Source organism: Aulonocara sp. 'chitande type north' Nkhata Bay, linkage group LG7, assembly GCF_057382095.1.
Source record: "Aulonocara sp. 'chitande type north' Nkhata Bay isolate Kocher_YH1m ecotype deep benthic linkage group LG7, A_spYH_male_GT1.1, whole genome shotgun sequence".
In the NCBI taxonomy this organism is placed as follows: domain Eukaryota; kingdom Metazoa; phylum Chordata; class Actinopteri; order Cichliformes; family Cichlidae; genus Aulonocara; species Aulonocara sp. 'chitande type north' Nkhata Bay.
This window is the reverse complement of record NC_141350.1, coordinates 48549493-48572702: the sequence shown is the minus strand read 5'-3', so window position 1 is coordinate 48572702 and position 23210 is coordinate 48549493.

Below are 23210 nucleotides of genomic sequence, written 5' to 3'. Positions count from 1 at the left end.
CGGAATGCGCCATGGTTTCGGAATACCGGAATGTTCAGAATTCCGGAATGCGCCAAGGTTCCGGAATGTTCGGAATTCCGGAACGTTCGGAATTTCGGAATACGCCATAGTTCCGGAATGTTCGGAATTTCGGAATACGCCATAGTTCCACAATGTTCAGAATTCCGGAATACACCAAGGTTCCGGAATGTTCGGGATTCCGGAATGCGCCATAATTCCGGAATGTTCGGAATTCTGGAATACGCCAAGGTTCAGGAATGTTCGGAATTCCGAAATGCCCCAAGGTTCCGGAATGTTCGGAATTCTGGAATGCGCCATGGTTCCGGAATGTTCAGAATTCCGGAATGCACCATAGTTCATAGTGTCACAGTTCATGTTATTTGCCACTTCCCTCTTAGCTCTGAGTCCCCTAGTTCATAGTTCCTGCTCTGTTTTCAGCCTCTCATAGTTCATGCTCTTAGCTCCTGCTCAGCTTTTATTGATATTAACTCTCCTACAGTCCCTCTTCCCCTCCTTCTCATTTGGTACCACCACCTGGACCTTTTGGAGGAGGACAAGTGAATCTTCAATTCAGAAGCATCCAGAGGAGGAAGCAGGGGCAGCCGTTTCTGGCACATGTATCACTCTTTAGAGAAAAAACGCTATCCATAACTCAAAATTTAGAGTAATTTTTTTTTCTCGAGTTAGTTCTGCCAATCAGGAACCCATGTGAATGATTTAATTTCCTTGTTACCTGGAAGGAGATGGTGCCAATGCATGCGCACTCAAAATCGGACCGTGAGGTAGCAAACATGAAGAAATTTGCGCCAGGTTATTCAGTTTTCAATGCCCTCTAGCAAATGATGAATGCATAAAAGGCATTAACTGTGGTTATGTCGAGTTTCTAGAGACGACCTGTGACACACACATGTAATGGAGCTGTCAATAAATTATTAGCTATCCTGACTTCAGGTCTTAGATGAACAGTGAGTTGGAATCCAATGTGTGGGTCATGGACATTACTGAATGCTGTGATTCACAGACAGTGGCTCAGGAGCCACACGTGTCTCACAACACATTATATCTGAGTCAAAGGTTTCAGGTGTTTAAAAACTGGGTCCCAAGGAAAAGATATTGGTGAAATACGACTTTAATCCAATTTGGGGTACTTTTTTGTCTTCGTGTGTTTTCTTATTTACGACTAATATTAATATTAGGGGGCAAGGAGTGACAAAATTAAATACATAAATGAATTAAATACACCATTAAATAATTAAATGTGTCAGTTATTTAAAATTGGAATTACTGAACTAAATGAAGATTTAAATATTTCTGTTCAAACATTTAATAAATTATTTTAAATTTTATTTGATTAATGACATCAAACCCAGGGGGTTAACACTGTTCCAGTCAAAACCATTGCTTTGGCCTGGTGTACACCAATTTCATTTACCGAGGTTATATCTATTGTGTCTTTATTGCCTGATGTCCATATGTGTCATACTTGTTTCAGTCACCAATTCTTTTTTTTCTTTTTTCTTTTTTTTGCCTGTCCCATTTAGTTCTTTAGCTGTCAGAATTGTCTGAAGACCAAGAAGGATACCCAGTGGATTTACTTTGCCAAATGGATCATCACGGCCTTGCCGTATTGGTCCATTTGATCAACCTTTGTTGTTATTGTTTATTTTATTTTATTTTCAGTTGTTACAGACGGGGCAGACATGACTGAGGGATAGGAAAGGGAGAAAGAAAGATGAAGGAAAAGAAAAACAGAAGGGAAGAGGGACAGTGAGAAAGGGTCAGTCACCAATTCTGAATCATAACTAACATTAAAAACATGTTTAAGAAGGAAAGAGAGCAAATAAATCTGATTAACATCTGATCTTTGTGTTTTTTGTTCAATATCAGCATGACCTGTGTATACATACACAAACTTTATTAAAAGAGATAACATGACGTGTTTCCATCATGTAGTAATTGTTAGGTTTAAATGTACCAGAACAGTTAGACACTATGAAACACATACAGACTTCAAAATGTTTGATTAATATTTTTATTGTGAATATTAATCAAGATTAAAGTAACAGTGTGCAAAATCTCAACACTAGATGTCAGTACATAGACTGCATTCAACCGATTTCTGTTTTCGTACCCCTCCCAGTTCAAATACACTATCCCAACTAAGGTGGGATAGTGTATGTAGTGTATTTGGTTTAATATAATGAATAAATGTAATTTTATTAAGCATGACAGACACAGACGTCTTCAGGGATACAGACCACCATGAAAAATGAAGTGGCTTTTGAGGGGCTTGGAAAGTTTAAAAACTCTTGAAATTTGGCCCACAGATTTAATGTGATGAAGGCTTTGTTGTTATGTGATCACTTTCCTTGAATAGCGCAAAATGGCTCCAGAGCACCCCCTACAATATTTCAAAACATCAGTCCCTGCTCTGTGTTTTATCTATGAGTCTGAAACCTGGTAAGCTTATGTAAGATATCAAGATGTAGAAAAAAGTCTCTTGGCACAATATCCCAAATCCAACAGGAAGTCAGCCATTTTAAAATTAATGTGTAATTTTGGCGACATTTTCCCCTCTTTTCAGGCACCGTTCTTTGACGAACTCCTCCAAGGGATTTCGTCAGATTGACGCGATATCTTCTCTGTGGAATCTAAAGACCTTTGTGATGTTAAATTGCGAAGCTTTTTACATTCAGGGAAACGGGGTGGTCATGGCGGCACGTGGAGTTTCAATCACTCGCCAAAAAGCAGTAATCTGCTGTCACTCAAAAACACAATGTCCAATCTCTCCCAAAGGTCACAGGCATGATGAGACTCGAGCTCGGAAATGTTTGTTATGCCATTTGTCAGTAATGGTTAGAGCGCCACCTAGTGGGACGACTATAATCATGATTGAATGAGATGAATTGTTACCTGGTGTTTAAATGCATGAATTCCATCAATGTGACATCAGATCGGACGTGCTGGTTGTAGGTGTTGGGCGTGGCTCGATGTGCTGGGGTGCGAGGGCCCTCATAACGCTGCTTGCAGCTTTAATTATTATTATTATTATTAATAATAATAATAACAATCTTTTGGCATCTTTATGTCTATTATGATCAAATAAACAACCTTCTAATTACCAAAGCTTGCTAGAAGTTTTCTTCTGAATCTGACTGAAACCTCTTTAGGAAAAGGCAGAAAGATTCCTCTTTGCAGGAAAACCTCTAATTTACCTGGAACAAGAGACACTGTAAAAGTAAACCTGTATACGGTGGGGTGCTCAATGATATATTTAAAGAGAGTTAACAGTTAATACTGGCTAATAAATAAAGATAATCAAAAATAGTTCATTCAAAAAAATGGAAAACTCATCAGTCAGTAAATATGTTGATGGGCAGATGAGAATGAGAAGAGAAGAGGGAGCGATGCCGAATAAAAAGATAATAATAATAATAATAATAATAATAATAATACAAAAAACCCAACTGAAACAGATGGATCTCTTCCGGTAAAAGGATTTTATAAGGTCTGCAACATTTCGGCTCAGAAGTCGAGAAAAAAAGAGCCTTGAGCTTGAAAACACTGCACAGCTAATAAAATCCTTTAATGGGAGCTGACTGTTGTGCGGCTCCATATTTGCTCATATCAAGGAAAACAACACAACATGAGGGATGCTCCAAAACTTAACTAATCACTAAACATTGAACATTGAATATTGTGACTGTTCTCAGAGGAGTGTTTCTCAACTGTATCTGAGTACACGTAACACAATCAAATACGTAAAGTATCGCAGGACCAAATTATGATTCACTGTGCTGTCAATCAGATGCTAGAGAGCAAAGCCGCTCAGGCCTCATGTCATTTATCACTAGCCACGGGGGACAGGTCAGGCTCATTACTGTCTGTTCTGGTGAGCCCTGGACTCACTATGATGCACAGCAGCCCACAGTTTTAATAACAGAGACATGAGTTTTCTTCAGACCGCTGTATGAAATCAAGTATTTCTCCCTATTGCTGTTTCTGTTGTTAAAGGAGTAGAGTGTTGACTCTGTGGGATTGATTTTGGTTAAGGCTTGCTAGAAAATATGTTTGTTTTTTTAAATTAAAAAGTAGCTGTCCTTAAGTCAAGTGTATTTAAACTCAGGCAGAGTCTCTCTACAGTATTGAAGTAGGTGTTGTGAAATGGAAAATTATGTATAACATCCTTAGAAATGCATTATTATTGGGCTGTTTTGTGTTCTAGTTCCAGTTCCCCACTACTTTCATAACCAGTCAGATGAAACACAAGCAAATTTTATCCCTAACCCCATCTCACTGTGAATGTGGTCAGTGGAAAGAGCTTGATATTCGGCGTTACAAATTTTTTTCCACACATTCAAAGTGTGTTTATTTTTTGGTCTTTCAGTCATTTATCATTTCATTGGCTACATTTTTAACACTTTATCCAGCACTTTATACTTTAAGAATGTACATTTATATCACATATTCATATTATCAGTGTTGCATTACTACTCCTCTCAATTATTCATATAAGTCACATTTATTATTAATTCAGCAATTAAACTATTAATGGTCAGATATTGATCACAAATGGTGGGTTTCACTTGGAGTAATGAGTCAGTATCAATGACTCTGATCTGGCAGATAAACAGTCCTTAACAAATTCATTAGACCATAAGGTTTATGCCACAGATACACTGAATTAGCATTATTGATAAATACCAAACTTAATGCCTTGATTTTTCTTTCTTGTTAGCTTATGCAGCACCTCTTTATTATAACAGGTGATATAATAAATCCATTAAGCATCATACCTAATGCAGAAAGTATAACAAGAACAGTGGGAAAGATGGCTGATTTGATACTAAGGAAACTATTGGAAGCATTAAAATATTTCAGCAGTCACTGGAATTTCTTACATATGTCATCATGTTTGTTTCACTTACAGGCAGATGTGTCATGAAGAATAAAGAATAATGAATTTATTACTGTAAATCATTGAAATGTGATATAATGAGCCATAGAACTTGTCTGCTATATATATGGACAGCCTGAACACAAGCTGCATATTGTATTACACAATCCAACATGCAGCTTGTAATCAGCTATCCCAGTGACAAAATCAATAGACAAAATGTTGATAATGAGCAGTACCACTTTTTAGTCAAATAACATGTGACTGGCTCAGCGGTATGATGAATAACAGAGATGATATTTGTTTCCTTTAAAAGCCAGTTCAATACACTTTTGTTTCTTTTATAATACACTATGCAATTTGTATTATCAGGAAAGTAAGGCACAGCCTGTTGGTGTGCAGTGTTTAGTAAGACATAAAGAAGATAAAGACACATTAAAACCTCAATATGACTGTGCACTGTTGCCCTGCTGGTCACATAATGATTGGTGTCTATGCTCATCTTTTTTTATATTTCCTTTCTCGTCTTCTCCGTGTGTCAGAGTGCATATCAAGATCCAATCCAGATCGACACTGATGAAATAAAACCACAGAACTTCGCTGTAAAGTTTTTTTCAGGCCTCATTAAGGGCAGAGTGACTCAGAAACACAAAAAAAAATGACAGAAAGAAAAACTACAATACTGATGTGAACCACTTTAAAGGCTTTTGCACAAAATGAATTCATGTTATGCACTGCCACCTACTGTAATATGTATGCAATAGCCTTTTAAACCCATTGACCCTCACAAGAGAAGAACCACTGATATTTAAATCCATCGATCACTCGGATGACAAAAGCTGCATTCAATTAAAAATCACATTGCAGGCTGAGTGTGCGTGCACTGAGAGCAGTGCGTTTCCAAAGGCACGTCTCCCTTTGATTTGTTGAAATGTCATTACCATATCTTTCCCCTTTTTTCTATCTGCAGGAGTTGGAATAAAACTGTGAACATCAGGGAGATGAGCGCATCAAATATTTAGGTGTATTTGGGTGAGATAATGATATCTCAAAGTTTTTAGACAGCCAAGAAGAAAACAAACAAACGGATGCGGTGAAATAACTCTTCAGCAACTTTAAAAATCAAACACGACTGCTTTACCCTTTATCCTGTTTGCCTGCTGTTATTTGTTTCCCCCTTTTCTATTCTAGGATAACATTTAATTTCTTTGCATAATAAACATTTCCGGCTTTACCCTTAAGTCTGATCTCAGAAACATATTTTCTTTCACTCATATTTTCTTTTTCCTTCGATGACACATCCATCCCTGCAATGGCTCAGAGGCTCTTTACTCTCACTGCATTTGCCTGGACATCATCCATGCTTTGAGTCATCGGACACTTGGCAGACTGTGGAGGAGTGATGACGGTTTGGTAGTTAGTCACTGCTTAGGTGTTGGTACACGCTTTAGTATAAAAGGTAGGTGCAGCCATAAAAGGTGGGAAAAAAGTGTATTCATCTTGGTGCAGGTTCCTTTTGTTTGTTTTGTTTCTGTCAACTGCTCCTACCTGCAGTGTCTTATTGAGATCACCATGAATGGGATCACTGCTGGTGTTAGAATTTAACTCTTGGTAGTTGTTGACCTAAGATGTGCTAGTTGGCCACTTTATTTTAGCGGGTATTACTGGGTTGACCTGCTTTTGATTTTAGGGCGAGGCAAGATGGATCCATGGTTTCATATTATTTTATTTACTCCACATTCTGCCCCTGCCACCCAGACATTGCAATAGAAATTGAGGCTCATCAGACAAGGCGATGTTTTTCCCACTTGGACAGGTTGTGAGTTGCTCTTCTGCATACCTTGGTTGTAAAAATGGTTATTTGAGTGACTGTTGCCTTCCTATGAGCTCGACGCTTTAGCTCCTCTGTCATTAACAAGTCCTTTTCCCTCAGCAAAATGTTGCTTGCTGGATATTTCCTATTTTTCGGGCCATTCTTCGCAAACCCTAAAGATGGCTGTGTGGCAAAATCTTAGTAGATTAGCAGTTAATGAAATACACAGTCCAACACTGAGGAGCTGTGATTAACTGATGTGATATTTAAAGTAATGAGCAACTGAAGAGGTGTACCTAGAGAAACAACACAAGAGTTTATGGTTTTTTTTGTCATTTTGCCAATTTTTATTTCCTCAAAAACACACTAAACTGCACATTCATAGCATAAGTTTTGACACTTTAAAATTTTTGTTCATCAGACTTTTCTGTTTAAAAAAAAAACACAGTTTGTGTGATGTAAATCATAAAGTAAATCATTTTCTGCTTATTTCTTATTATTACTTGGTATCACTACAGCAAATACACTGAAAAATGTTCTATGTGAATCAAGTACCGCAGGGTACTTGAAAAACTTATCCACGCTTTTGTGACCTCCAGGTTAGACTATTGCAATTCTCTTTACTGTGGTCTCCAATCCATCTCTCTTCAAAGGCTACAGCTTGTTCAGAAAGCGGCGGCTGGCCTTCTTACTGGAGCTAGAAAATTTGCTTCTGTCACTTCAGTTCTTGCTGATTTACATTGGTTACCTATCAAATATCGCATTGAGTTTAAAAGTTTGCTACTCACTTTTACAATCCTGAATAATATTGCGCCCAGTTACGTCACTGACCTCCTCAATCTGTACACTCCTTGTCGTGCATTAAGATCATCAGGTCAATTACTCCTGGCCCAACCAAAGTTTAGACTGAAGACTAAAGGCGATCCTGCCTTTGCTTCAGTTGCACCCAACCTTTGGAATAGCCTCCCCGCTTCTATTCATGCCTCAGACACTATCCAATCTTTTAAATCAAGATTGAAAGCATACTTCTTTAACCTGGCTTTCCTAACCAGTTAATACCCTTCTTAAACTTTTTATTAATTTTATTATTTTATTATTAATTTTACTGCTTTTTTTTATCTTCTTAGTAGATATTTTGTATTCACGATCTGACCTTCCTCCTGAATTGAGGCTTGATACCTGTTTTACTTAACTCTTCTGGTCTATTAGTGCCTCCATTCTGTCTGTGCTAGTGCCCGATCTGTACTTTGTTATTGACCTACGTTGTTTCTCTGTATTACTGTGAAGCACTTTGGTGTGCCTTTGTGTTTTTAAATGTGCTATATAAATAAAACTGTATCATATTGTTAAATTTGTAATAACGAGGAGCAGAGTAATAACAATGGAAATGTTGAATAAAATTTGATTTTGTAAATACTGAGTGGACTAGGAAAACATGAGTAAGACATTTCAGCTGTCTACACACTCTCACTTTCTACTACCACTTCTCTTTTGCTTATTCTTTGACTACACAGTAAATACAGAGGCATAATTTCCCACCAAAGACGGTTTATTTATTTATTTATTTATTTATTTTATTTTGGTCTGCGTATTTTTACTTTCAACACATCTAATGAGTCATACAGGATACGGCGGTCGGTTTTGATGAATTTCAACCACTACATGATTTACAGTTTTTAGGGAGTGACCTATATGTCTGTGACTAAGCTAATTATGCTGGTGGGGTGATACAGAGATTAACCCTCACCTTACGCAACACTACTTTAAATTCCATTTGTTTGTTTTTTTTCTTTACTTCCACCCAACAACCCAGCAATAGTTTCAGTCATTCTGGTTTCACTGGTGAAAATCTCTCGCACTCATTCTATGAGTCTCATGGCTTGACCCAGTTAATTCCCTGAGATACCCCTGATGTTTCCCACCTGGACACCCTCACGGTCTCACAGTGAAAGCTGCTGGCTTTGCATACTGCAAGTGTGGGATTCGTGGGGTTTTATGGCTCTGAGCCACTTTACCTTCAGGGGTCAAATACAAGTGAAGCATTTAATGATGCCAAACCCTCCCTGTAATGCAGCATAACAGCAGCATTCCTCCAAAGAACCATCACTAGATGGCACTACTGACACTGAAATAGCAAAGACATGTCACATGAGTGTAACAATGTTCATGAAACGTATATATTTAGTGTTGCTTTTAATTAAACTCAATATGAGAAGACATACATTTTCTAATCTGTCACACACAATCTTCAAATTTAATCACACAGCTGATCATCTTAAATAACTAACCTATGAATACAAAACAATACTTATTTGTAGAGTGCTATTCCCACCTTGGTTTGTATATCCCAGTTGTGTGCCACATCTCTTTTATACATCTGAACATAAAAATCTTAATCATAAAAAATCCTCCTCGCTCCTCTGTCTTTCTCGTGCATCTTAGGAAGTGAGGCATCCGGCATCATGGCGTACTGAGATTGATATCTGGGTCACAGGCAGCAGGACGGAGAACAGAGATGATGAGGAGGCACAAAACAGAGAAATGAGAAAAGTGCCCAAATTGCATGGACTAAACGGAGCTTGTTCTTGCAAATGCAAAATGGCATTCGCTTCCAAGGCAGCACTGGAGATATTAGAGCAATGGTGGTGTAATAAGCTTGTAATATTTCTTCTGGGAGATCTTAGAGGAGATGAGTGAATTGTGCAGCTGTGATGTAGAGCTCATTTCCACAATCATCCCAAGATTGTTAGCACTCTGGTTAGGAGGTGTGATTATTTAGCCTCATATTGCATTGTTAGGGAAAAGTCTGTGGCCCAGTGTAAACACTGAAGGAAGCATAATATAATTTAAGTAAATATTATGTGATGATACAAAAGATTTAAAGAGCTGAAAATGGCTGGAAGTTTGACAGTGGTCAAGCAACTTATACACAAATGAATCTCTTGTCTCTTATCTCCAAAATCCAATAGGTATGATTGAATAAATACTGGAAATCAAACCTCAGTTAAAATAATAAAGCATAGAAAAACAAACACATTATGACCAAATTCCTCATACAGAGAGTCACTCAAGCCATTCAAATTGGTATCACTGGTAGGATAAATCTGATCACTTCAGCTGCTCTTTCAGTTACACGAAACATCGAATTCTCTAAACAATAGCTCTTAGATAACGAGCCACGCGTAGCACGAAACTTTGAACAGAGACAGGAAACTCCCGATGATGAGAAATACGAGCGATTGTAATTTTTGATAAAGCTTTGCCAAAAATGATGTTGTTTTCTTTCTAGTCAGCACCAACCACCTTAGAGTACAACGATAAGACTATCAGCAGATCTCATCAGCTGTATGGCACATGATGGTAGCAGTTTGATGCATCTGTTAAAATCCAAACAATACAAAACCAAACAAACACAAAAATATGAGTCAGTCTCTCTGACTCATTCGAACATCGACCTGGGTAAAAAACAGTCCGCTCGAGATCGATTTAGTGACAGCTCTGATTCGCGCTTGATTTTAGTCTAATGTGGTTTGTTACTGAACATCTGCAATTTTAGTATTTTACTGTTATATTGCTTTTTACACTGCATTAAATTGCACTAATCTTTTTATATGACTGACCCAATGATAACATTTTTTTTGCTCGATTGCACAAGACAAAAAAAGGTTGGTGGAGTCCAAAACAGAGCGGAAAAAAGCATCCATCTAGTTGGTCTATTAACTCCACAGAACTGATGTTGTAATAGCAGCCACACACTGTGGAAGCAGCTTACTACCTAGTTATTGCTTCTCATTCTTCTTTTCCCAATTTTAGCTGAAGAGCTTCTTGCAAACTGTGCTGGAATATCAGTTAGATAGTCAGTGCAGCCGGATTATGATATATTATGAGTATTGTTAATATATTAGTAGGTATTAGTATTATTCTAACGTACACTACTCATTAACTCAAAAAAGTTTCAGAAATGAATAGGAAACACATACATAGCACATAACATAAATGTTTTCCCGATTATCTGTTTCTCTCAAGAGCTGGTGGAGACCAAAATACGAGCTACAAGGATGCATAACAATCAACAGTTTTCTGTTCAGTTGTTTGGGTTTGGGCTGAAATTGAAAAGGAGAAAAACGCAGCTCTTCTCCAAATATGCCTTGGGTAAACAAAGTTGTTCACTAAAAGACAGCCTGTGTTACAGCTCAAGAGGCTCCAGCACAATCTGGACGTGTACTGACTAATAATCCATGTGTATTAGCTGTTCGCATGGCTGATAAGAGGACACCGCAGACTGTCATGATGAGAATTTACTCACACTCTGTGGCTGTCAAATATGTTTTTCTTTCTCAATCCATAATGGTAAGTTCAAAGGGATGTTGTGGAGTTTCAGAGGAAAGAGGACCAGCTTGATGGATGGTTAACTGTACAGTATATACAGCTGGAAACCCACTGCTGTTTTTTTTTTTTTGTATCCAAGCACCGTGGATCAAGAAGACAACCTCAAAGACCTAATTAGTAAAGGATGTGCTCTTCAAAACATTTCCATTAGAGATGGGAGGAGGACAACTAAGAAGAGGGCAGTGTAAGGGAAATCTCCAGTTTAAGTTCAAGTTGCTGCTCATTTACAAGGTTTAACAGGAGAGAAAAGTCATACGATGTCCATTAAGTACTATGGCAACCTGTTTCAGGCTTGTTTACTTTAGCTTTGATTTTTTTTCTTTGCTGTAAAATCGACAAGACAGTTGATTTTAGTTACAGTTATGGTAGAAACTATATTAAAGCTTTCTAGACAAATAAGCACACGTTTTCCTCTGTAGTCCTAAAGGAAGGCCCATGTGGTTCTGTGCCATGGATCTGTGGTTTCCAATACAAATCTCTGGCAGGGAAAGAGGCATTTTCACGTTGGCCTGCTGCTATACAGCCTCAGTCACAGTTTCATAACAGCACGCTTCACTTGTTTTCTCAACATTTCCCAACAACACTGAAACTAAGACCTAAGCTGAGACGTATCTGGTTCACAATCTGTGTTATGTAAGTCCATTACAAACACTGCAAGAACAGTTTTTTTTTTGTTTTTGTTTTTTTTTACCAAAATCGTAGTGATGTAATTTATAATGTTACTTGTTGTATATCTCTGAGTTCTCTATAGAAAATGTAGCCAGAAAACTTCTTCAGGTTGTCAGAAAACATCTGCAGATGGCTCCAGAGCACACACATTCACATTAAAAGATGAGGTGCAGCCAGTGACACCCTGCTCATGATATCATGTGAAGTGTGTGTGTGGATAAGCATGTGTATATGTGTACTAGTGTTGCTGTTGGAGGTGATCCAGGCTTGCAGATGGCCCTGGTTTGTGTTTGCACTGAACGACTGCAAGCCTCTCGCCTCCCTAGTGACCGTGACGAACAGCGTGTGCACGCAACACACAGGACCACTGTACAATGACTTTTTTAAGGGTTGGGGTCTGACACCGCTGCTCTGACTCTGTAAATTGTTCTGTTAGTGACGCTGTTATGTTTTCACGAGACTGGAGGAATGTTGTGCAGGGAAACTGGTTAAAAGGTTTCTGACGAAAAAGCAAGAGGCACAGACAAACGCAGATAGAGAGGCCGAGGAAAGACGGGCTTTGAACAAGTTTGAGCTTAAACGTTTCTAAGTTAACTAAAACGTAAGGAAGCTGGAAAAACAGCAACCAAAAGGAATATGAGTATAAGTAACAAGGAAAAGGTGAATGCGTTGTTGAATAAAAGCTAAAAGTTGAAAACTAGCTAACATTTTGGTTAAATAAAAGAAATTGTTAGCTAACAATGTAGATATGCATTATATAGCATTATTTATTAGATTTTCCTTGATGAACGTTGTCAATTATTTGGCTACAAGTGTAATTAAACAATTGAAATTGCTTGCTAAACCTACAGAAATAAAGTTGCTAACTAAACTTGTTTATTAAAACTACCTTCAGCTGCTCCCAGGGGTCGCCAAAGCGGTGAGCTCCAAATGTTTGATTTAGCCGACTTTTATGTTCCCTCCGAGGACCAAACATGAACTTTTGCTCATAAAGTGTGCAATGTTAGCTAAATTGTTAGCTAAAACCTAAAGAGACACACTTTAAATAGAGCCATTAGCTAAAAATGGATTTATTAAAAGTTGTCAGTTTTGTGGCTAAAAGTATGGAGTACATTAGTAGAAACTGGTCACTAAGAGTTGTCAAACCGAGTAGGCACTAAATGTAATGTAATGGATGAACAAATAAGCAAAGTTATTTAACTGAAACTAAACGAAATAGCTAATTAGCAATAAGCTAGAAATGCTAAACTAAAAGATGTTCAGATCCAGTTTAAAATAAGCTGTAATCATTTGAACTTGAAATGTTCTAAAGGTGTCTGAGAGGGTACATCAAATAAAGACAGCTATTATTTATAGCATGTCAGTACATTCTTTCTAGGCACAAACGTACCAGAACGCAATGTTTTGTATTTGAGAAAGACCTCACAATCACATCAGTTGTGACGTCTGTTGGGTATGTCCTTAGGTAGACGGTGTTCTCTTTCCGCTTGTACTTTGAATGGAGGGTAACAGGTACAGTAAGCGTACCTGCGTTCACCTGCACACACTCCCTGGCTGGGAGCCACTACTATAGCAACAGTGACAACAACACAGCAGGAAAGCCTTTTGGACTTCCTGGGAGATCCTCTGGTATGCACACGCTCAATGTTTGTCGACTCAGGAATGTTGCCTGGGCGACTGGAGGCCATGAAGAGGGAAACCCCTTATCTGCTGATGTTGACATTCGACCCTTGTCACAGTTCAAAAGTCGGTTGAGTACAGATGGAAAAAAAGAAGACATACAAACGCACACCTTTAAGGTTGGTCTATATACAGTATGTGTGTCACCATGGAGATACTGTTTGGGTGGAGCATATGCTCCAGAGGGCATGAATGGTTGCAAAACAAAGACAGAGAAAAGAAAGAGGGCGTCCCTTTGCTTTGAGTCAAAATGGTACACTTACACTTTCAAGCAGGAAGTCCATAGTGGTAGATCATGAATGAGCTGCAGACCATAGGCTTGCTGATGTTTGTAAAGGGAGGGAGGGCTGGCTTTTTAAAACCTCACTCGGTGTGATTGCGACATCGTTTTCTGTGTCTTGTAAGTGTTGTTTTGTGCTTTGTGGCTTTAATAATGATTGCAGATCTGGCTTGTTTTAAAATGGGAGTTTGGTACAAGATGCTGAGAAATGAATATCAGCCACTGCGGAGGTCTCACCTAACCCGGCTTTGTTTATTCTTGCTTTTAAAATGACCATTGTTATATGCCCCTACCAAACATTAGTGAGTTTTGAGTGAGAGATCCAGCAATATTTAGCAACCTTCACACAAAGAAATATTAACATGGATGTATAGCAACAGTTAATCTTTGTGGACCGTGTAGGTTTGCTCTTATCCTGTTAAAGATTCCATATATAAAAGGCCCATAGGCTGAGCCATGAATGCTGCATTCCCATCATATTTCAGGGGAAACACAAGATGGAAAAGTAACGTCCCTGAAATCAAAATGCATGAAATGCCTTTATTGATGCAGCTCTGATGATCTGATTTCAGTTAGTACATTTAATAAATTAAACCAGTGGTCTTTGTGTCCTCAGTTGACCATCTTTACACATGGATCACAGATTGGAATGTTTTTATTCCCCTATCAACACAGGGAAACAATTCTGATCAGCTGGGGCGATTTCTCAAAAACAAACATATTCATTTTTGATTTTTCTGCATCTACAGCAGCTCAAAGAGCACTGCTGCGCCTGAGCTTTAGGACTCTGATTCCCACACAAAATGTAACTTTTTTATTGTATTTGCCGTCCTTTCTTGTATATCGCCCGAAAGCCTATTATGCATGTCAAGTCATGTTGGGATAATCAGTAAAAAAACAACCAAAAAAAGAGTTTCAACTGGGGAAATTCATGTAAACACCCCCTCGAGTCGGCAAAAACAACTCTGAAAGTTGGAGGAAATTGTGGCGCACGCTTTGCCAAATGGTTGACATCACTCGCAAAAACATAGCGGATGAATGTAAACATAGCAGGAATCTTTTGATTAATTGTGCAATCTCTTGTAATGCATAATTCTTTTTCTAATATTTGATTTATTACATGGTATTAAGCAGTAACTATGGATTGCTGTCCACATGGAACGAGAGAGTTTAGACAGAAAAGTTGTTTATTAGCAGTGAGAATTGACACGAGGGACCATCCTAGGAGCTTGTGAACGTATGATTAATATCTTCCTCAACTGCAATCTCTACGTTTCAGCCCAAAGAAAGCCAGAAAGAATGAGGAGTGGGTTTTTAAAAGAACAACACAAAAACCCAACACTCTGTTCTCCATGGGGCTATGAAATAATAAAAATAAGGAAATGTAATGCTTGTGTTTCACTCTGTAACATCATCTTACCTTCTCCTATGAAGCATTAGATAGGCATCCTACACCACTATGAGCTCATAGAAGGCTAGCATTAATAATTGAATCCTCGGTTCTCAAATTTAATCAAACGTTATATCAACTTACATCAGTCATTAGCGCTAGAATAAGCTGACAGTAAAGAGGAAGGAAAGCATTTGTGCTCGCTGTTTAGCTGCAACTGCTGCGTTCTATTTTCACTATCAAATTCCTGCTCAATCAGACAAAAGGCTTGTCTCGCGTTACCTGTGATGTTACATTATAAGGCTCAACATTTTGCTGCAGGCTTGTCTTTTGTGTCATATGTTTTGCCCTCCTTTTACCGTGCAAAACCCCCAAACCCTGCAGAACACAAGCCCAAACCAGAAAGAGAAGCGGGTTAGCACATCTGCGAGGGTGAGACTTTATCCAGTGTTTGTATGACTCATCTAAGTCTTTAGGAACATTTTATGGGTTTGTCGCTGACGTGAACTTTGATTTGTATGCGGCAGTTGTCTTTGCTGATTCATTTTGCCTTTTCCCTTATTTTTGAAACATGTGCATTGATGTTTTCTTTACAGTCTCCCTGAAGGGCTGTGTAAACATTTACTCGAGTCATTAGCAGCGACGAATCTAAGCTAAGCTAAAGCATTGATCAATATTACACCATGTCTTCCTATGGAGCCCTCAGGAAGATACCCTGTTGGACAGCCAAATACATCAAGTGACCTTTCCTTTGATAAACAACATTTAAGGTTGCCGAGGCACTTAATCAATTTGGATAATGTTAATATATGCGCTGAAATATTGATAGGGATGATCTACCTCCTGTGAGGAGAAGCTCGTTAAAAAGCATAATCCCCTGGGCATCCAGCCAGCAGAAAAAGATCAGATGGGGGTGTTTGTGCTGCGGTTGACCTGCTGAATTAAAGATCAACAAAAATTTAATTCGGTCTTAAATGAGCATCAATGATTTATACCCAGGCCCTATTTTTAAAAACAAGCGTTTGTTAAATATATTTACTTTTTAATGAATACCGTCGTCCCTCAGCAGTGAGGGAATTCGGCAGTTATTGCTTAGAGTGTTGAGCACGTTCTGCCACCCTTCATTTGTAGTAAACCAGACGACTCGTATCACACGGTGAAGTTAAACTGCCTTTCCAAAGGGGTTAAATTATCGATTTCTGGTGCAGGTTCAGCGGTGAAAAGTAAGATTTGCTGCTGTTGTGATTTACATTACAATTTAGTAAAAGGGAGCTTTGTGTAAACCCGTCTGTCTTGTTCCTCAAAGCAGCAGATGGACAAAGAAACCTGGGAACAGGAGAATCCACACCCTTGCATGCGGCCCTTTGTATAAATAAAGACAAAGTAACCCATTCACGATCTTGCATACGCATGCGGAGGGTGAAATATTTCCATGATGACAGTGAGGGAATCCTGTGACACAACTCTGACGACAAGCATTTGATCGGACTGTGTGTGAAACGGGCCGCGCTGATTCAAGCTGAGGAAGTCCGGTCGTTACTCCTCCTGTTTTACATCACTGTGCACATGCCTGGTGAGCTTCTCATTCGAGGGAACCAAGAAAGTGCAGCGTGGTTCCCAAAACGTCCTTTAAAAGATCTGAGTGATTTACTGATGAAGTTAAAAGACAGAAATGTGATTCAAAATACTGGATCCTACACTTCCCAGAATGCAGTTTGATAGACTATTTCTCAATCCCTCCCTCTCTGACTCAAGAGAAGACATGTTAGGTTTAGTTTTACTCCTCGTTATATATCTTTCTGGCTTTCATGTGTGAAATGAAGTTATTCCCCTTGAATACTGATTGATCTGAAATTCAGTTTTATGCACCTTAATCCAGCGTTGCAACTTATATAACCCCCACTCACCCTTTCTAACTGTACTTCAACTCTTAAGGACCAGTTTAGCATTGTAGCAGATGCTCTGCTGGCCTTGGGGTCACACACGACTGACAATTACACCATCTACTGTGTTTCCTGCACTTTAGTACGACATTGTGCCCCGGCCCTGTCCTTTCAATCCCAGCCCCACAGCCGTTGTCTGCCCCCTTAATCAAAGTAGAATAAGATTTAGAGAGGAGGTAAACACTCTGGTTTTATGATTGGGCCCCTTCTTACTACGTGGCCTGTATAATTGAAAAGCCCTCTGGGACTATTTTAAGACACTAGTGGGAACAGACTTCCATGTGTGTGCTATGGCTGGGAATGGGGCTCTTGCATTTTCTCTTGCATTTGCTGATTGCTAAACAAGTATGACTATTTGGCCCATTCTCATTCTCTGTGATTACCATATTGTGCCAAATGCTCAAAATGATTATCTGCTGTGTCACGAATGCTGTCGTCTTTCACTCAGCGGCTGTTCCAATGGGAACTTTCACAATAAAGACAGGACAAGAAGCTGCACTGTCACTGCTGGATGAGTGTTTAAAACAGGTTTTACTCACACCATCTGTTCCTCGCACCGCTCTGCAATCCCCCGACCACCAACAACCCGCAAACCAAAATTAACACCGTTTCACTGCGAGTATAAAGTTTAAACAAACAGAAATATCAGCAGTCAGCGTCTTCGGTCTGCCCCCGAGATAATGGCCTCTTTGTTCAGCTGAAAAATATAAACTCTTATTTTGGATTGCGCTCGCATGTGTCAACTGGAGCCGTTTGCGTCACAATGATAAATGTTTCATACGTAAAATTAGAGCTAAGTTAGAATCTCTGTAAAGAAAAACAACTTACAAGCTTGTTTTCAAGTCCAGCACACCTAATGAGTGTGCAGGATTCAGGGGTCTCCTTAGTCAGAAATGGAGCATAATCTTTATAATTATGTTTCCACTAGACAGTATTCCCTTAAAATACAAATTGTTGTGATTTAATTAACTCTGATATGTTGCACCTCCGTGTTTGTACAGTAACTCAGAAGAGACAAAACAAAGTTTTTAGTACTTACCGTTGGAAGGTGTGCAAGGTGCAGTGACTTGTTTGCAGTCTGAAACACATGGAGGTGCCACTAAATCCTTCATCATGTATCTTTAAACACTTGGATAAGTAAACAGTCCAAGCCTCTTGGAATATTTTTTTTTTAAAGCAACTGAAGAGCAAGAGAGGACATACAAAACTCATTACAGTACCAAAAAGGTAGAGCTGCCTAATTTCAAACTGTGTCCTAAAGAAATTAGACAGGATAATGGGGGAGGGGAACTCACAGGGATTACCACATCCCTAAAAACATTACTGGTCATGCTAAAATCTCTATGCTAACTAGCACTCAAGAAATGGGAACGACACCTTTATGATTGGTGCGTTGAACAGATTAAATTGTTTACTTAATGATGGTGCTGATGGCTCAGGACTGTTCTGAATTTCTTTTCACATTTGGCAGCTGATCTCCAGTAGCTGCAGCAACCAACTGGTCTCCCAGACGTTGACTTCTGTTATTGTATGGCTCTCGTGGTGGGAGATAACCCATTTCCAAACAATTTGAGTCCGACTTGGACTGACTGGACTCCCTTTCAGAGAGACTGGTGAAGGGATGCAGTTGCAATTGCCATCTAATTTAGAAACACAGGCTGCTAATATGTTGCAGTCAGTCTAAGCACAACATTTCTGTAGAGAGAGGACTTAAATAGGCACTGGAATCATCCATGAGATATGATTCGGGGTACAAAATCTCATTGAAAAAAATGACTTAAAATGGAAGTGGAACCAGGAACATGTCATGGAATAGGTGAAAAACTGACCACAGTCATTAGTGTTCATCTTCATGACACAATAAACATCTATAACAAGTTCCATGGCAATTAACCATCTAAATTTGGAATAACTGCATGGCATACCAAAATGGTTACTGTAAAATCCCTCAAAGTCCCATAATGTGAATAAAGACAAAGTTTTGAGACTTTAGCTGTATGGCATTTGTACCATTGGCTCATAAATTACAAGAACTGACAAAGGAAAGCAATCTATGCTTTGACTACAAATTGTGTTATCATATGAAAAAAAATTCCACAGGGTTTGTAACTGTAAGATATTTATATATAGAAATATTGCCTCGTAAAGGTCTTTAAATAAGATGAAGGCATGGTGCCCCAACTCCAACAAATAGTCCCGTTACCACATGAAAGACAGACTGTGCTCTCCTTCTGTTTAGCATTATAGTCTAACACACATTAAGTTGTTCTCTGTGGTCTTCCTTCAGACAGGCGTTCTGTTTATCAGCGTTTCATTATATAGAGATCATCCTTAATAAATGAGAAAGACACTGGGAAGGAGTGAAACATGAAGCGGTTAAGAGTACCAAAACTGAAAGAGACAAGCTGTTCTATTATCAAGTACGTTATTATATTACCAGTTGCATGTCAGTGCTGCTTGCTTCGTGGCACACTAATACTCCACTGTAATAACCGAGTGCACAGATTTCCATTCAGCCTTTCACAAAAGATGAATTCCCATGGCGATGTGGGACTAGATCTTAGTCACACGAACGATTCTGACAGCGTGACTACTTTCGTGACAAAATCTGTTTAAGCAGAGAAATGGTTTTTGCATTATGCTGTGTTTATCTTTGAATTGGAGCTGAGTTCTGACCTTTGAATAGCAGCCTGTTCAATGGCAATCTGACTGGAAAAGTCAGATTTTCCTGTAATTCCTAATTTATTTTACTTAATAATACAGAAGTACTTGTGATCCAAAGGTGAATTTAGCAGTAGCAGTGCAATTTATAATGCACAGCTACCTCTGCAGTCATACTATCTGATTTTTGAGTTTATCATACTGGGAAGTCATAGACTTATAAAAAAATATTTACCACCCAGACAAAGTATATAATATGTATCAAATATGGCATTCACCATAGAGATAAAGTCAAATATATAGATGAAGGAAACAACCTGCTCTGTTGAAAATCATTTGTTACTACAGTTAGTTTTAGTCATCCACAACTGAACTGTATCTGCTTCTTTGCTTTGCTTCATTGACTTATGCTATGTTATATTTCTGCCTGAGCTGTAGAGGCGCTAGTGTATCCTATTTGCAGTCTGTATGCTAAACTCGATTAACCACATTTTTGCTCCCAGCAGCGACCTACGGTGATTATAAATGAGGTCAACAACACAAAAGTGCATAAACTGCAGTTCCACCAAGTGCCACTTGAGGCTGGTTCCAAGAAGGAGACAGTCCCCATTGGCTGCCATGTTAAAACAGGTCCTGTCTCAACTCTACATTTGCAGTTGAGTTGGCGTGGGCTGTGTCAGGCAGCTGGTGGAGTGATTGAAGACCTCTTCACTGTGCATGTGCTATTGTAAGCTTTTGGATCATTATTTAACTAATATCACGACTTTCTATGTAGTACAAAGCATCCCAGAAGTTTATGCTTAAGGTTTGGAGTGGATAGAAACTGTATTTTATTAGCACTGCTTAGCTGATATCTGCGTCTACATTGCACCTGGGCAGTTTATGAACACATGTGCTAACCAGGTTTGCTAACATTAGCTGATAGATTATCCCTCTAAGCTTTCATCCGTGTAAGATAACTTCTGGTTGCAAAAAAACAAACAAACAAACAAACAAACAAACAAACAAACAAACAAACAAACAAACAAACAAACAAACAAACAAACAAACAACAACAACGTGGCAGTAAACAATGACTGTATATTTTACGCAGTTAACATATCCCAAACAAAAAAAACATGTATGATTTGTTCTAGCTCTACATCAAAAGATAAGAGTGGCACTGATCCTTTCATCTGAAAGGCCTTTACACACTGAGTTCAGAAAAACTACATGAAATTCCACATTTTTCCAAGGTAGCAGCAGGGAGAATTTCATGGTTTGTTGCAGAAGTTGAAGCAGTATCACAGCCGCTTTCATACATATTTCAGAGAGCCGACTGACCCGGAGCAGGGACTAGCAGTGTGTTTGAGGTAAAATAGTACTATTTTACTGGTTCCATATCATTAAGTATTCAGTGTACCAGTGCATGTTTTGAGCTAGGGGCACACTCCATAATGCAGTGGCCTGAATGGTCAGATCTGTTTATCCGCAGGTGAAAAATTGAAACAATCAAGCTTGATTGTCCTTCAACTTTGGTGTTTTATGTTCAGACAGTGAAAACTCACCTGTCATCACAGCACTAATGAGACAATCCATGGCCTAGGATTCACAGTTTCTCATCAGAAATGTCCGGTATCTCAAATAAAGAGCAGCTTAAAGTCGCGAGGCAGGCAAAGGAGCTCTGCAATGAGGCACAGCAAGTGCGTTTCCAGATTTCAAAGTCAGCCACAATCATTACATTTGATTCCAGAAAAAGATCAAAGCGAGCTGAAGGGAACCCGCACGCTGCAGACATGAGGAAAAGCTCCTCACCAGAGCTTGACAAAAATAGACACTTTTGCATTTCAACCACGGTAAAGAATCAGCACACATTTCCGTCCGCGGATCTTCTACAGTGCACCATGTTATGTATATTTAGAAAGACAGTTGAAGGACATTTTGCCACATTTGTTACATGCAACAAACGACAAACAAAATTAGAGAATGACTTGTTTTATGGGCCTCCGCTGTGGCACCAACCGGCATCGCCACACTGTCTCCACACAATAAAACACTGAGGCATTAAGGCCCTTGACAAAGGATCTTGCCACAGTCATTGTTACAAACAGGCATACACCGGATTTCTAAAGAAAGTAATGTTTGTTTAGCAGAAGTTTGAAAGGATCATCTGAGAACCAGGATAACCAGTTGACCAATATGACAGTGACCAAAAAAAGAACCAAAAATATTAAGTTAAGTTTATAAAGTTGTGATTTAAAATAGTTGTTTGGTTTTTTTGTTTTTTGTTTTTTTTAAATACTCTACTTCCTTACTACTGCTGGCCTATTAGAACAAGGCCAATTGTTTTTCCTGAGTATCAGTAGTTGCTGGCTCCATCTACAAACATTGTTGCAATAAAAGAGCAGTGTCAGTCTTCTTACCTCTACAAAAATATACAGAGGGGGGAAAAAAGCACTGTAGGATTAAACAATGTTGCTTAAGATGGGTGCGTGGACAAAAACGGCTTTCAAGCACACACGCAATCACACACACAAAGCACAGTGGAAGAATTACTGTAGAAGACTATTCCATGGTCCCTAAATCTCAGCAGGCTCTTCATTATACTTAACTTAAATTAACAGCCACTTCAATAACAATAAAGCAACAGTAGGCAAGCTAATGAAACACTGAGCTGTTTCCAGCGTGCAAGTCTGACCCAGACTTCACTCACACCCACCAGCATACTTTCCCTTTACATCAGCAAATAAGAAAACTGCAAAGCTGCTTTTATTATTCATAAAACAAGATAATATAAACTGTCACTGGCACTGCAGACACAATTGTGGAGCTTTTTATTTATTTTTTTAAACTGTGCATTACACTCTCATAAAATTCCCTCTTTTTATTCAATACAGCATGTCTAGACTATATTTTTATTATCATTATTGCCAGTAGCTAATTAGGATTTTATTGTGCAAGTCGAATGGGGTTTTGGTCTGCCTTTGTTTTTCTAAGTTTTTGTCATTCCTTGTGTCCCTGGGGGAATGCCAGTCAAGCAGCTAGTCAGCCACCCACTCGGATTCGGAGCTGATGCAGGAACCACAAGGAACCAGGGACCGCCTGCATGTCTCCCCGAACGTCACACTGAAGCTAACAAATAAAAGAGCTGTGCTCTGACACACTGAGAGACAAATCTGATGAAACGAGTCACAAAGACATTTAATAGCTGATACTTTAGCATCACATAAAAACACTAATCTTTTAAAACCCGCTGTGATTTTCACAGGCCTAAAAAGACTCCTGACTAATTCATTTTTTTGGCAGTGGTACATGTCTTTTAAGACTTAACCTATTCCAGCATGCCACGTGGACAGGTAGCCAGTTCTACCTAATGTACAGTAGCTTTCATTTCAATACTGGCAAAAGCTGTCAACCTGACAACTGTGTCTCATTTCTCATTTGGTGGCCTTTATTAACTGTTTTCAGAATTCATGATTATGTCAAAGGTCACTTGAATGGGCATCGGC